Genomic DNA, 15,493 nt, shown 5'->3' on the forward strand with positions numbered 1-15,493 from the left:
ATTTAATTGTCAACATGTGGAAATGGCAGAAAAAGATCTTTCTTATCCCTACCTGTACCATAAGGATTTATATTAAAGGAACTAGTCTGGTCCTCTCTTATATTCTACCTTAATAACTTAGATAAGGGACCTGGGGTGAAATAGAAAGAAAAGAAAATGGAACGAGGTTTCAAACAGCACGCCTAGCATCCCAGTTATGATAGGACAAGAAAAGATAATCAGCCACTAACATAAAATATACACCATAGACGAAGGTGAGCAGGATGGAAGGTGTCAACAGAAGGAACTCTTCTCACGAGCCACTGGTTCTTATAGCTGGGATGATCATAGTCAGTTAAGGAATGAGCATAGAAGCTAAGTCTGTCTATAATAACTTCTTTCTTATGGGAAGTTTTTATTCCTTCTTATGAGAAAAAGTCTTACTTTGAAGAGCTTATAAAATTTCACCTGAAAAAAGCAAGGGTTTTTAGTCAGTGAGTGCTATTCTTTTTTGTAATTAGAGTGTTCGTTACACTGTCATTTATATAAAATAAATTACTTCTCAGGCTCAGGTTGTGACTATCAAAGGGAATATTTGAAGGAATTTTTCAAATTTAACATAATTTATTTATATTCAAAATTTCATAGAATAATACTTCAAGTTTAGGAAAACATAAACAGCAGCATACACTTAAAAAAATTTCAGCAAACAGATGTTGGCCAGAAGCAATTACCTTTATGGCTGCGTGTTTGTTTTCATCCTCTTCTATCCATAAATCATGTCATGATAATATGATTGATATATGATATATTAATATATATTGATATTTGATAATAATAGCATTGATAACTTTAGCAAGTTCAGATACAATTTTTGCCTGAGACATGTGGTTGCTTGTTTCTTACCCTCCAGGGTGTTTTCTTATGTAAGGTAAAGTATGAATTACAATCAAAATCTTGTTTAAATCCTGCTTATCAATTTCCTAATCTGAATAATTATCAGACCAATCAATAAATGTGTTTTTCATCTTTCTATATGTTTCATTTCTTCATCATGTAAAAAAACCAAGTTCTTCTCATTCTTATTGTTTTGGAGGATGTAATTGACTTGATGTCTCATCAGGTACAGATTTTGATTCCTTTAATATCACTGGGGGTAGATGTCTCTTTTTTACTTCTATCCAAGTGCTGTAGTCTGAATATTTATGTCCTCCCATGCCCCTCAAATTCATGTGTTGAAATCCTTACCTGTAGGGTGATACTAGAAGGTGGGGCCTTTGGGAGGTGATTAGGCCCTGAGGGCAGAACTCTCATGAATGGGATTAGTGCCCTTGTAAAAGAGGCCCAAGGATGACCCCTCACCCCTTCTGCCAAGTAAGGACACAGCAAGAAGGATCCATCTATGAACCAGAAAACAGGCTCTCACCAGACACAAAATCTACTATTGTCTTGATCTTGGACCTCTCAGCCTCCAGAACTGTGAGAAATAAATTTTTGTTGTTTATAAGCCATCTAGTCTAAGGTATTTTGTTATAGCAGCCCGAATGGACTAAGACATCAAGGCTGAGACCAAATCAGGCATATTGGTAGAAAAACCTCTAAACATTGCTTGAGGATACTTGTTTCAATATCATATTTTCTTTGGGCTCAGTGAAATTCCAATTATTGGAAAATATAGGCAGACTCTGTATGTGAGCCAAAGGGTTGGCCTGGTATGAATTCTGAGCAATCAGTTGAGAGAAGTCTGTTGGTGGCATACTTGGTAGAGAGTTAGGAATTGGCCATTTGTCTGGTTTTATCCTTTTTCTCATGTTCTTGTCCACGATTTTCATTTCTATATTATCTTTCAGTGCCTCTAAAATAAGATTTAAGGTTTGCAGTGAGAGCCTGAACATAGTGGAAACTAGCAATCAGGGAAATAAGCAAAAAACCATGTTCATGCATCTTCCTCCTAAGACACTCCACTCTAAATTTTCTATAAGGAAGTAATATTCAATTTGGTGCTTAATGTACTCTTTAAGCTGTGCTTCTTCCACAAGATACACCTGTATGCCTGTACTACCATTAAAGTAATACATCATCTGATATTAAGTTTTGTTTGAAATGGTCGATCAGTCCTTCCACTATGTTCTTGATAACCATATGAATAATCAAAGTTCATTTGAGGATTTCTTCTGCCTCCTTCTCTTCCCTGTTCAGCCAAGCCTGTCTTTCAGCCTCTAAAGAGACGTATCACCCTCACTATTCATACTGGAAAATTCATTTTGATTACCTCTCATTTCTCTATCTTACCTCCAACTTTGTGTATTATTTTACCTATTGTTAGGTGCTGATTTATTTTCTTCAGGTTTCAAGATCCTGTGAGCTGCTCCAGGATCCAGGTCTTTCTTAATTATCTGGTCTTAGGTCATCTAAGTAGAGTAGTACCCACTGTGTGTATTAGCTCTTTTTCCTGGATTACTTGACTGAGCTTCATCTTCATTGGTATTTTCGCTAGGGCCAACTAGTTTTGTTTCTAGTTTTCTTTGCTCTCATTGTTGCTTCTCTTTCTAACCTTCTCTTCTTTTTCTTTTCTATTTTGTGGCTTCTTGTTTCCTTGCTTGATGACACTCTGACATCCAATGTTAACCAGTTCTCCTAATGCTGGTCAATTTTCTGTATTACTGAAATCACTAACCTCATTGTATTTCTTGAGTTGTTCTGCTTTTCTCATTTTGGGGGAACGGACTTACCTCCTGCCCTTGTCAGGCCACCACCTATGGTGGCTGACTGATGAGCCCATCTGTGTGCTGCTGGACTGAGAGCTGGCCCTACCAGTGAGTTAATTTTTTTTTTATATGTTATAAAGTAGGATTCCAACTTCATTCTTTTGCATGTGAATATTCAGTTGTCCCAGCACCATTTGTTGTAAAGACTGTTCTTTCTTCATTGAATTGTCTTGGTACTGTGGTCAAAAATCAATTGACCATAGATGGATGAGTTTATTTCTGGACTCTCTATGCTATTTGGTTGACCTATATGTCTTTCATTATGCCAATAACAGAGTGTGTTGATTACCATGGCCTTATAATGGGTTTTGAACACAGAAAGTGTGAGTCCTCTAACTTTTTTTTTCAAGATTGTTTTGTCTATTTTTTGTTTTATTGTTTTTTAAGTTTTTTTTTTTTTTGAATTTCCATATGAATTTTTAGGATCGAATTACCCATTTCTGCTAATAGGGCAGCTGGAATTTTGACAGGGGTTGCGTTGACTCTGTAGATCAATTTGGAAAACGTTTCCATCTTAACAAAATTAAGTCTTCCAATTCATGAACATGGGAGGTCTTTCCTTTTACTTGGGTATTCTTTTAACAATATTTTCTGGTTTTCTGTCTTGCCCTTTATTTTTTAATTTTTTTCCCTAAGTATTCTATTCTTTTTGATACTATTGTAAATGGGATTGTTTCCCTGGCTGTGAAGAAACTTAGTTTGATGTAATCCCACTTGTCTATATTTGCTTTTGTTACCTGTGCTTTTGAGGTCTTATCCAAAAGCTCCTTGCCCAGACCAGTGTCACGAAGCATTTCCCCTATGCTTTCTTAGTAGTTTCATGTATTCTGGTCTTTGGGGTGTTCATTGCTAGTGTATAGAAATACAAGTAATTTTTGTATATTGATCTTATATCCTGTAACCTTGCTGCACTGGTTTATTAGCTCTAAGAGTTTTTTTTACTGTGAATTCTTTAGGATTTTCTATATTAAGATAAATGCATAGTTTTTAAATTCCCCCAAAAGAAACTCCAGGCCCAGATGGTTTCACTGGAGAATTATACCAAACGTTTAAAGATTTAACTCAAATTCTGCACAATTCCATCTAGAAAACAGAAGGAGACGGAACACTTCTCAATTTATTTTATGAAGCTAGTATTACCTCTGACACCATCCCACCAGGGAAGGAAAGGAGGACCTCTTTATTGCTAGAAGTGGCAAGTCCAAGCTGTCCATGCAGTCTTCACTGATACCACATGAGGGGAGGAAAGCTAATTAGGGCTCAACAGAGATGAAAGTCATGGCTCCTCAGCTGGCATTCTCTGACACCACCCTGGCAGGGGTGTTGTAACACCTTCATACTGTCTTGTTGGTGTGGAATTCTAAGCTCCCCACTCAGCATTTGCTGGTGTGGCTGAGGGTGGGACCACAGTTTTTTCTGTGGTGCTTGGCTGGAGTACAGTGGTTATTGCAAAATGTTTTCTTTCTTACTAATCTGCCCTTTTCCTGGTCCTTTGGCTAGAGAGCACAGGTTTTTACTGGGGCTTTTTTTGCCTGTTCCTGTTGGCATTTTCAGGTTGCCAGTTTCTTCATCTCCATGTCTGGGGTATATGAGGCAATAAAAAAAAGAGAGAAAAAACCCCCAAGGAAATTAACACTGTGTTGTTCTTCGTGTCCTCAGGTCCCTAGCCAATCCAGTCTTTGTCTTTTCTTCAACTTTCAGAGTCATCTTATGTTTGTTTTATATATAATGTACAGAGTTTTTAGTTGAACCTAGAAGGAGAAATAGGGAAAAGTATGTCTATTTTATATTCCTGGAAGAGGAAATCTTCTTGATAAGTTTCCTTTTATATAAAGAAACAAAACACTTTAATTTTCAATATTTCTAATGTTTTAAATTACAGTGTACTAAATAAGTGCTAATTTTATTGTTTTGTAATTTCTCTATATATTTATAAATGATAAGAAGAGAGTTTTTAATATTTTAACAAAATTTTTCAAGGTTAAGAACATTTGTAACTTTCTCATTAATTATTAATATCTCTTTACACAATTCAGTTTGCATGGTCATTTTTGCAGTCTAGCATTACCGTGCAAAGAGAGGACCTTCTGTACTATAAACCCTAAAAAGCAACCACTATAAATAACACTATAAAGAGTTGTAAGTAACAAGTCAACAAAAAAAGATTAAAAGTAATAAATAAAAAATTCTCAAAAGAAGGCAGATAAAGGAAAAAGGAACAAAGAAGAGATGGGACAAATAGAACATACATAGTAAGAAGTTAGACTTAAACCCAAGCATATCAATAATCACATTAAATATAAATGATTAAAACACTCAATTAAAAGGCAAGATTCAACTATATGCTGCTATCAAGAGGTTCACTTAATTTTTTTCAAGAGATTCACTTTAAATATAAAGACACTAAGAAGTTAAAACTAAATGCATGACTAAAGATATACCATGCTAACACGAATCAAAAGAAAGCTGACAAAGTAGGTTGCATAGTAAAAACTATTATTAGGGATAAAGAGCATCATTTCATAATGATAAAGGGGTCAATTCTTCAAGAGAATGTAAGAAACCTAAATATTTATGTGCCTAATAACAGAGCTCAAAATTATATGAAGCAAAAACTGATAGAATTACAGAAAGAAATGGATAAACCCATAATTATGGTTGGAGACTTCAACACCTCTCTCTCAATAATTGATAGGAAAGTAGACAGAAAATCATTCAGCATATGACCTGAAGAACATTGCCAGCTAATTTGACCTAACTGATATTTACAGAACATTCTACCACCACCAGCAAAAATACATGTTCTTTTTGAGTACACACATTGACCAAGGTGGGACATATTCTGGGCCATAAAATAAGTCTTGATGAATTTAAAAGGATTCAAACAAAGTATGTTCTCTGACCAAATGGATTTCAATTAGAAAGGCATCTGGGAAATCATCAAATATATGGAAACTAAATAACACACTTCTAAATGACACATTGGTCAAAGTAGAGTTCAAAAGCATTTTTAAAGTATTTTTAACCAAATGAAAATGAAAACACATATCAAAATTTGTGATATGCAGCTAAAGCAGTACTTAGAGGAAAATTTATAGCACTAAATGCCTATGTTAGAAGAAAAGCCAGTTCTATGTTCACAAATCAATGACTTCAACTTCTACCATAAAAATCTAGAAAAAAGAAAAATAAATAAATCCCAAAGTAAGTAGAAGAAAGGAAACAATAAATATCACAGTAGAAACCAGTAAAATAGAAAATATAAAAACAATACAGAAAATCAATGAAACTGAAAGTTGGCTCTTTGAGAAGATAGATTATATTGACAAACTTCCAGCCTGACTGATAAGGAAAAAAAGAGAGAGGACACACATTACTAATATGAAATGAGAGAGGTGATATCATTGCAGAATCTACAGACATTAAAAAGACAATAAGGGCATATTATGAGCAATTTTATGCTTATAAATTCAATACTTAGATGAAATGAACAAATTCTTTGAAAGATATAACCTACTAAAATTCACTTAAGAAAAAGTCTATAGCTGGAATAGCTCTCTATTAAAGGACTTGAACTTGTTATTGAAAATCTTCCCACAAAGAAAACTCCAAGCCCAAATGTTATTATCAGTGAATTCTACCCAACATCTAAGAAAGAAATATTAATTTTATACAAACTCTTTAAAATGAAGAAGTTGGAATATCTCTCAATGCATTCTATGAAGCTGGTATTAATTTGATACAAAACTATACAAAGGTATCACAAGAAATAAAAACTACAGAACACAATTACTCATTAACATAGATACAAAAATTCTTAATAAAGTATTAGCAAATCAAATCAAACAAACTATAAAAAGATTATAAACCATTACTAAGTGGGGTTTATCCTGGGAAAGCAAGATTAGATCAATATTTGAAAATCAATCAGTGTAATCAGCACATTAACAAACCAAAAGGAAAAAAAAATATGATCATCACAATAGATGTAGAAAACATATTTGACAAAATCCAACATCAATTTCTGATCAAAATTCTCAGCAAATCAGCATCTACAAAAACCCTACAGCTGACAGCATACTTAATATGAAAAACTGAATGCTTTCCTTCTAAGATTGCCAACGGGTAAGGATGTCTGTTCTCTCCATTTATATCAAACATATTATTAGAGGTTCTGACCAGTGAAGTAAGGTTGTAGGATGCAATATCAATATCCAAAATTAGTTGTGTTCCTATATACTAGCAACAGACAATGGGAAATTGAGATAAAAAAACAATACCTTTACAATAAGTGACATACTTAGGGATAAATCTGGCAAAAGATGTAAAAGACCTGTACACAGTAAGCTACAAAACATTATTGACAGAAATAAAAGAAGACCAAAATAGAGGGAGAGATATACTGTGTTCATGAATTAAAGACTCAGAGAGAATACTTGTTTAGATATCAATTCTCCCCAAATTGGCGTATAGGTTCAACACAATCCCTATCCAAATCCCAGAAGACTTTTTTGTTGAAATTGACGAGATCATTCTGAAATTCTTAGAGAAATACAGAAGACCTAGAATAGTAAAAACAACTTTGAAAAGAGAAGATATTGGGGGGCTAACACTACTTGATTGTCAGACATATGAGGGGTATTCAAAAAGTTCATGGAAAGGTGCTTATTATCTTTGAATTCCATTTTTTCCATGAACTTTTTGAAGTACCCTCCTATTATAAAGTTACAGTAATCAAAAGAGTATGGTATAGGTATAAAGACAAATTGATCAATGTAATAAAATATAGACACAGAAATAGACCCACATATATAGGGACCACTGATTTTTTACAAAGTGCAATTGCAATTCAGTGGAGAAAGGATCATCTTTTCAACAAATGGTACTGAAACACTTTAATATCCATATGCAAAAAAAAAAAGAATTTATATCCATACTTCACACCGTGTACAAAAATGAACTGTTAATGTGTCACAGACCTACTCTAAACCATAATCCTAAAATTATAAAAATTCTAGAACAAAACTTTGGAGAAAAATCCTTTTTGAACTTGGGTTAGACAAAGATTTCTTAGATATGAGACCAAAAGCACATCTATGAAAAAACAAATTTATAAATTGGACTTGAGCAAAATCTTAAAATTCTGCTCTTCAAAGAACATTGTTTAAAAGAATGGAAAGACAAAGCATTGACTGGGAGAAAACATTTGCAAATTTTATATCTGATAAAGGCCTTGTATACTGAATATACAAAAAAACCTTGCAGTTCAATAATAAAAAATAAAAATAACAACCCAATTAAGAAAAAAGGCAAAAGATTTGAACATGTACTTTACCAGAGAAGATATATGGATGGCAAATAAGCACATGGAAAAGATGCTCAATGTCATTAGCTGTTAATGAAGTGCAAATTAAAACCACAATGAGATGCCACTGCACACCTATTAGAGTGACTAAAATTAAAAAGACTGATTATACCAAATGTTGGCTAGGATGTGGAAGAACTCAAACTCCTGTACACTTCTGGATGGAATGTAAAACGGTACAACCACTTTGGAAAACAATTTGGCAGTTTCTTCAAAAGTTTAATTTACATGTAATATGATTTAGCCATTCTACTCCTAGATATTTAAACAAGAGACATGAAAGCATATGTCCATTCAAAGACTTGTACATGAATATTCATAACAACCTTATCTGTAAGAGCCCCAAACTGAATACAACCCAGATGTCCATTCATAGGGGAATGCACAAACAAATTCTATTATATTCACACAATGTAATACTCTTCAGCAATGAAAAGGAATGAACTTTTGTTGCACACAACAACATGGATGAATCTCAAAATAATCACCCTGAGTAAAAGAACCCAGACAAAATAACTACATTCTGTATGATTGCAATTATATAAAAACTCTAGAAAATGCAAACTAATCTATAGTGACCTAAAGCAGGTCAGAGGTTTTCTGAGGGTGGGGTGGGCTGGAGAGAGAGAGAACAAAGGGACAAGAGGAAACTTTTAGGGGTAATGGGCATGTTCACTATCTTGACTGTGGTGATGATTTCATGGGTGAATACATATGGCAGTACATACGAAATGATACACTTTTTTGACTGACAAATAAAAATTGCATATACTTATGGTGTACAACATTGTGTTTTGAAATATGTATACATTTTGGAATGGCTAAACCAAACTAATTAACATATGCATTACCTCACACACATCATTTTTTTATGTGTGTGGTGAGAACACTTAAAATCTACTCTCTTCGGGCCGGCCCGGTGGCGCACTGCTACAGTGTGCCGCTTGAGAGCACGGTGGTGCTCCTGCCGAGGGTTCGGATCCCACATACAGACCGGCCGCTCACTGGCTGAGCAAGGTGCGGGCGCAACGCCGAGGGTTGCGATCCCGTTGCTGGTCCCGGTCCGGTATGGGCACAACACTGAGGGTTGTGATCCGTTGCCGATCACGAAAAAAGACAAAAAGGGGAAAAAAAAAAATCTACTCTCTTCACGATTTTCAAGAATAAAATACCTGTTACTAACTATAGTCACCATGCTGTACAATAGATCTCTTGAACTTATTCCTCCTGTTTAACTAAAATTTTGTATGCTTTGACCAACATCTCCAAATCTCCCCAACCACTGGCCCCTGGTAACCACCATTCTACTCTCTACTTCTATGAGTTCAACTATTTTGGATTCCATATGTAGGTGAGATTATATGGTTTTTGCCTTTCTGTGCCTGGCTTATTTCACATAATATAATGTCATTCAGGTTTATCCACGTTGTTGCAAATGACAGGATTTCCTTCTTTTTAATGGCTGAATAGTGTTCCATTGCGTGTACATGCCCCATTTTCCTTATCCATTCATCCACTGATGGAGTCTTAAGTTGATTCCATACCTTGGCTATCATAAATAATACTATTATGAATATGGGAGTGCAGATGTCTCTTCTACATACTGATTATGAAACAATACACTTTCAATGTGTATAGTTCATTTTATGTCAATCTGCTTCAGGAAATCTGTTTAAAAAGTATTGTAAAAAGAGGAATAAGGATATGAGCATTCTGAAGAGCCTGATTCCCTTAAGGGAGATTGTAGGAAAACATAGCATTAGAGTCCCTAGGAGATGTGTGTGTTTTGAAAACAAAACATCGTTTTGTGGCATTGTCCTGATTTGTTTGTATAACAATATTTATTTCCAAATTTCAAATAAAGGAGGACATGAAATTTTTAGATGTGTCTAAAGAGAGGCATGGGTTTTAAAAGTTTACAAAATTAACATTTTTAATGTCAAAGAACTTTTTCAGCAACCATTTTTTGTATTGTTTTAGATACATATGCTTTTTTGTTGTTGTTGTTTTAGACAAACAATTGAGTAAGGTTAAAAAAAAAAAAGAAGTAAAAAGTCTTCCTGTGCCCTTCTTCCACCGTAATTTTGCTTCTAGAAGTTACTATCCTTAATAGTTTCTTGTGAATTCATCCTCCAATTTCTTACAATGTACAAGTAGAGAAAGAAATTTTATTTTTGTTTTGTATGGACACCAATGGGATCACACTAAACATAAAGTCCAAATAAATAGATCTCCTTTATTCTTTTTAACAACTGCATGTTATTCCATTGCCTGATATACCTTCATTTATTTAATTGGTCACTTATTGATGTATATGTAAGCTGTTTCCAGCTTTTTGCTATTTCACTATTGCGATGAACATTCTTAAACAATGTCTGCTGTATTTGTGGACATATATTTGTAGAAAGTCATTTGAGAAACGACTTTGAGAAAGACTTTGAGAAAGTCACAAAGCTAAGATAGCAGGGTAATATAGAGTGTCTAAGTGCATGGATGTTGGTTCCAAAGAAGTTGCAGGGATTTACCTTCCCCGTATCATTGTTTGGGAATGCCCTTGCCAAAGTGGGAAGGTGAGTAATGCTATTTTAATGTACATTACTTAACAGTGAGTGAGGTTGAACATTTTTAAAAAATTTTTATTTTGTCAATATACAATGTAGTTGATTATTATGTCCCATCACCGAAACCTCCCTCCCTCCTGCCTCTCCCCCGAGGTTGAACATTTTTTAATGTTTTACTGGATACCTGTATTTCTTTAAAGAAGCACTTTGCTAAAGTGAATTGAAAATGAATGGATATATATGTCACTTTAGGGGAACACAACTATTATTGTAAGTGAAATACATTTCTATGCTACACTTTAAAAAAAATAAAACTTTCCTATTGCTAATATAAGTGTGAAATGTATAAAGACAAGAACAATAGAAATACGGTTTTCTGTCATTTAAAAAAATAGACCAATGATCTGTAATGTGCCATGGGCAGTAAAACATATGGTGGGAATTAAGATTTTCCGAGGGATAGAAAGGATGGCTTGTTTCTTTCACTGGCTAAAAGGTTACGACCCACCATGCACCACGTGACCCGTCAGGACCTACTGACCCACCAATTATCCTGTGGAAAATGGAACTCACTAACTCTTCCTAACTTTTGCTCAAATCTGCAGCCCCTGCTGTCTTCCCCATCTCTGTTAAAGGCATCACATCTACCCAGTCAGCCACCCTAGAAATCTGGGGGTCTTCACCATTTCTTCCTCTGCCCCAAGCAGCTGCTCCCCACCCTCACCCTTTGCACTGAGTCTTTGTGGGGAGCAAACAAGGTAACCCGTCTAGAAAGGCCCAGCACCATGTCAGGCAGGCAGTAATCAGGAAAAGGGATTTCATCCTTTTTCCTTTCACAGCTTTTGCTGCATCCCCAACGACAACACCCAAAACACAACACATTTTTAAAAAGCAATGCCTTATCACCAGCTTTCCACACTGTCTACCTGAAGCTTCTGCCCTACTCGTTAAACTGGATACCTGGAGGAATTGGTGTATAGGACGCTCACCATTCACGAGGCAGGAATAAAGGGGTTGCCCATGTGGAACATATTAATTGAAAAATACCCTGATCTTTTTACTTTATAAATAGAAAGGATGCTAATGATTTCTTCTCTTCTTACAGATCAGTATTGTTATTTTAAACTTTGGATTGGAAGGAAAATTAGGTGGAATTCTCTAAGAAAGACTTTGGAGGGGAGGTCATATAAAGGCAAAGGCGGAATGTCTAAATGGTGGTAGGAAGTGAAATAAAAATCTGCAGTCACCACATCCTGACCTAGTTATAGGTTATCAGTATCTCCTCTACCACAAAGCATCTTTCTGGCCCATGTCCTCCACCACCTTCTGCTGGTGGGTGTGCAGAGACTACAAATTCACTTTAATATGTCTATTATCCTCAGCAAAACATAATTAAGAACATAAATGGACTGCTTCTAAAAATAATATTGTGCATTTAAAAACAAAATATTTTGAGGTTTGGATTATCTGCTGTTTTGGATTATCTCTGCCACTGCTCTAGAGGGTCGAATTTCCTCTGCAGCTTAGTAGCCCTTGAAAACATGTGTTTAGTTATAAACATAAGTCTCTCTGGGGAATCTCCAAATGGGAATGTTTCTCTCGTTTGTGAGTGAGAAATGAATGTATTTCCTTTGACACAAAGGAGAGCCTTAATGCTTGCCAATTTGCAGATAATTTCAAAATGTATTTTAACCCCCAAACTTTTACCAGTCAGCAAAACATTTTTTATCATCTATTTGGAAATGAGCATGAGTCAACTTGAGAAGCTCAATTCTTAATCACTGGGCTATATTCTAAAGTGTTAATCAAATGAAAAGGATTTTTTGAATTAGAAAAGTAGTTAATCCCTCTCTCTCTCTCACCCCATTCTCCTATACCATCCAGCCACTTCTTCAGGGGCAACCACTCCTAGCAATTTCTTAAGAATTCTTTTAGAAATAACCTATACAAATACATATGTGTGTATGCGCCCTTTTAACATAAATGAAAGCATATTATTCATATTGTCTTACATTATTTTTCACTTGCATATCTTAGCAGCTGTTCCATATCAGGATACACACACACACATACACACAAACACTTCTCTTTATTTTTCATAATTCATAGTATTTCATTGTGTGGCTATACATTAATACATCTAGCCAATCATTATTATAGATATATAGGTTGTTTTTAGGTTTATTTCTTATGACAAGGAATACTGCCAACATTCCCCCTTTCATCTTTAAAAGGGAAAATGTAAAAGATATACCAAAGTAGAGAAAATAGCACAATGATCTCCCAACTTTAACAATAACCAACTAACTCATGGGCAAAGCTGTTTCATCTATACCCCTCCACTCTCCCTGCCAGATTATTCTGAGGCAAATTTCCCCCATAAATATTTAATTATGTATCTATTATAAGGACTCTTTTTTTTTTTTTTTCCTTTTTTTTTGTCTTTTTTCGTGTCCGGCAACGGATCGCAGCCCTCAGTGTCGCGCCCGTACCGGACCCGGACCGGCAACGGGATCGCAACCCTCGGTGCTGCACCCGCACCTCGCTCAGCCAGTGAGCGGGAACCGGTCTGTATGTGGGATCCGAACCCTCGGCGGGAGCGCCGCCACGCTCCCAAGTGGCGCACTGTAGCAGTGCGCCACCGGGCCAGCCCATAAGGACTCTTTTTTTAAAAAAAAAGAAAAAACACCATTACCTAAAAAATGAACAATAATTTCTTGATATAAATAACATCCTGTTTGTGTTCAAATTTGCCCTACTGACTATTGTTTAGAGCTGATGTGTTAAAATCAGAATACAGACAAGGTTCACACATTGCATTTGATTGATATGCCTCTTAAGTCTCTTTTAACTCATAAATTCCCCCTTCCTTTTTTTCCTTGAAATTTATTTGTTGACAAAACTGCATTGTTTTTCCTACAACTTCCCACCTTCTGGGTTTTGCTAACTACATTTAATGGTGGTGTTTAACATGTTTTCCTCTCCTGCCTGCATTTCCTATGAACTGGTGATTTGATCAAGAGACTTTATCAGATTCAGGTTGAAAGCTTTGGTAAGAAAACTTCCTAGAGGGTGTTTTAAACTTTCCTCAGGAGACCATAGGCATTCTTGTATATAGGTGGGAGTGTGACTGTAGGATAAATTCCTCTAAGTGAAATTCCTTCTTCCATTTTTTTAGTTTGATAAGTATTACCAAACTGCCCTCCACAGAAATTGTATCAACTTACATTTCCACCTGAAATAAATAAGAATCTGTTTCCCCATACTGACATTATTCTATCAATTCTTTTTAGTCTTTGCCAATCTGATCCATAAAAAAAAAAGTTACCTTGTCAGGTGATAATGAAATTTAGACTTGACTTAGAACAAGATTTCATATTGCCACAGCCCAATTTCTTTCTACATTCGCTCACATGAGTACAATCTTGTAGGTCAATATATCTATACCTGTGCTAACACTACTAATTATCTAAGCCAAAATGGGTTGACATGGCTAAAATATTTGTTAAAACTTAATGTAAAGGCATGTGTGCAATGCTACTACCTTTGGTTTGTCAGTGCAGAGGCAGCTCAAAGAAATCTTGCGTGTATATTTAGAAAACTGGTGGAATTTCCTCATTTCGACACGCATGTCTAGAGCATCAGCTCTGTGCCAAGAGTGTGGAGGGAACCAGTGATAGACTAAGACTGTGGTCTTTGTGCCAACGAGCTTACAGTCCAGTGAGGGAAGTGAGACACTTAATCATAATGCAGCTATAATTTAGAGGAGGGAGAGGTCACTTCAGCTGGTGGCATCAGGAGAAGGTGGCATTTCAAATGGGCCTGAGGAATTTATGGATAAGTCTTGGAAAGGCTTATTAGAGGGGGACAATGTTGCAGATGGCAGGAAGGGCATGAGTGAAGGCTGGAGACGAAGAAAGTACAAGTCAAGGAATCCCGAGCAAGCCACTCGTGCTGTGGAGTCAATAGAGGGCCTGTGAGGAAGCGGAAAGACCACAAGCCTGGAAAGGATAGAAAGCCAAGCCAAGCAGCACAGTTATTTATGAGACACAACATTTTGAATGATTAAGAGGAAATAATTGTTGCTGTAAAAAGTAAAAGGCCAAATAGGTGATTTTAAAAAAATAGTGTCATATGGACCTTTTGAGCAGCAGTTACTACATGTTACCATTATATCTTTCTTAACAATCTTCAAAGATAATTTTATGTGCATTTAATGAATGCCAACCAAACAGTTTCTATAGCATTCTACATAGCTTGGCTAGGAAAAAATATAGGAAACTGCATTTCTTTCGTGCTTAATCAAAGCTAAATGGCTTTGAGGCATAGAAGTTTTTTTTTTTTTTTAATTACAATTTATAGTAACAAACAACTCTTGAGGGAAATTTTCAGAATTCTTAAGTCATATCAAATTCACAGCATCAGTGAGTTTCTTCACATTGTGACTGGGAAGAAGAGATATCAATCACCTTAGAAAGCTGGGATTCTTTGGATGGCAAGCTACAACGATAATCAGTGTTTTCTGCTGCTGGCTAATAAAATTCATTTCAAAGAGTGAAATGAATCCCTTTGAAGCAGAGCTGTCCAATAGAATGTTCTGCAATGGTGGAAATGTCCTATATTTTTACTGTCCAAATACAGAAGCCAGTAGCTACACGTGGCTATTGAGCACTTGAAATGTGGCTAGTGAGTTTGAGGAAGTGGATTTTTCACTTTATTTAATTTTCATTCATTAAATTTTAAATATAAAACAACCACATGTAGCTAGTGGCTAGTGGTGCAGCATTTAACTAAAAATGGTTATTCATTTTTTTTCCTGA

At 35.6% G+C, this 15,493-nt stretch overlaps 1 pseudogene; it reads right to left on the reverse strand.

Moving 5' to 3' along the window:
- LOC103605550 overlaps positions 1 to 15,493 on the reverse strand; it is a 33,706-nt pseudogene that overhangs the window by 3,748 nt on the left and 14,465 nt on the right.

This window comes from Galeopterus variegatus, unplaced genomic scaffold (genome assembly GCF_000696425.1).
Source record: "Galeopterus variegatus unplaced genomic scaffold, G_variegatus-3.0.2 Scaffold5891, whole genome shotgun sequence".
NCBI lineage: Eukaryota > Metazoa > Chordata > Mammalia > Dermoptera > Cynocephalidae > Galeopterus > Galeopterus variegatus.